At 27.4% G+C, this 887-nt stretch overlaps 1 protein-coding gene across 3 annotated transcripts in view; it reads left to right on the plus strand.

Moving 5' to 3' along the window:
* Positions 1-473, plus strand: part of NOVA1 (NOVA alternative splicing regulator 1) — a 155,761-nt gene extending 155,288 nt beyond the window's left edge. For all 3 annotated transcript variants that reach the window (XM_053928633.2, XM_053928634.2, XM_053928636.2), the window contains one exon: positions 1-473. This exon is cut by the window's left edge and continues 5,224 nt beyond it. The gene's annotated coding sequence lies outside the window, so the exon portion shown is untranslated.
* Positions 474-887: the final 414 nt, after the last annotated feature.

An 887-nucleotide genomic window follows, 5' to 3' on the forward strand; every position in this document is an offset into this window, starting at 1 on the left:
GCACTGTCGTTCATAGATGTCTTATTACATAAAGGGTAAGTATCACATTAACAGATTATTTTTGGAATTTTGCATGTTATTTTTTGTTTCATCAGATATGTGCCCCAATTAAATAACATTTTTTAAAAAATATGAAAGTATTAGAAAATTTGTCTTGTTAATTTTGAAAAAAATTGAAGTGTAGTGCATATTACTAGATAGGATGTCATTCCACTGGTCTATATTTAAAAAACTGTTTTTGAAAATTGAAGCATTACCTTGTGTAATTAATAAAGTACATCAAATCAGATTTGTAAATAAATATTGTTTAAATCTAAAGAATTCAATATTTTGATTAGATTATTTTTTTAAGGAAAACTATTTGACGTGTATGTGCCGAATTTTTTTTAAATAGTTTTTTATAATTGCAATGGAAGGGCAATTGTCTCATTACAAGTGGTACAGAAGCCAATACTTGGGTTAACATAGCTATATAAGCAAGTAAAAACTGTGGAACAAGTTTTAAGCTCATTTTGGAAAAAGAAAAACAGTTCTGTAGAAATGCATATTTGTATTTGTTTCTCTAATAAATCTGCAAATAGCTTTAAACACAAATTAGTTTTAATTATTTAAATTATGAGTTCTGTTAAGTAATTTAACATCTGTTTTGCCTTACATTTGTGAAAACATTGTCTCATGGAAATTCATAGAGGCTTGTTGTGGAGACCAAGGTAGATCTGCATTTATTCAAAAAGTCAGGTATTTAGCATTTAAGTACATTTACCTCTATGAAATGATTAAAGAATTTTAATGAAAAACAACCCTTCTTTTCCAAAATCACATCATTATCCACTGCCCAAACAAAGACCAATTTGCATCAGCTTTAACTCGTGTAAGATAAAAGAACA

Source organism: Desmodus rotundus, chromosome 7, assembly GCF_022682495.2.
Source record: "Desmodus rotundus isolate HL8 chromosome 7, HLdesRot8A.1, whole genome shotgun sequence".
NCBI lineage: Eukaryota > Metazoa > Chordata > Mammalia > Chiroptera > Phyllostomidae > Desmodus > Desmodus rotundus.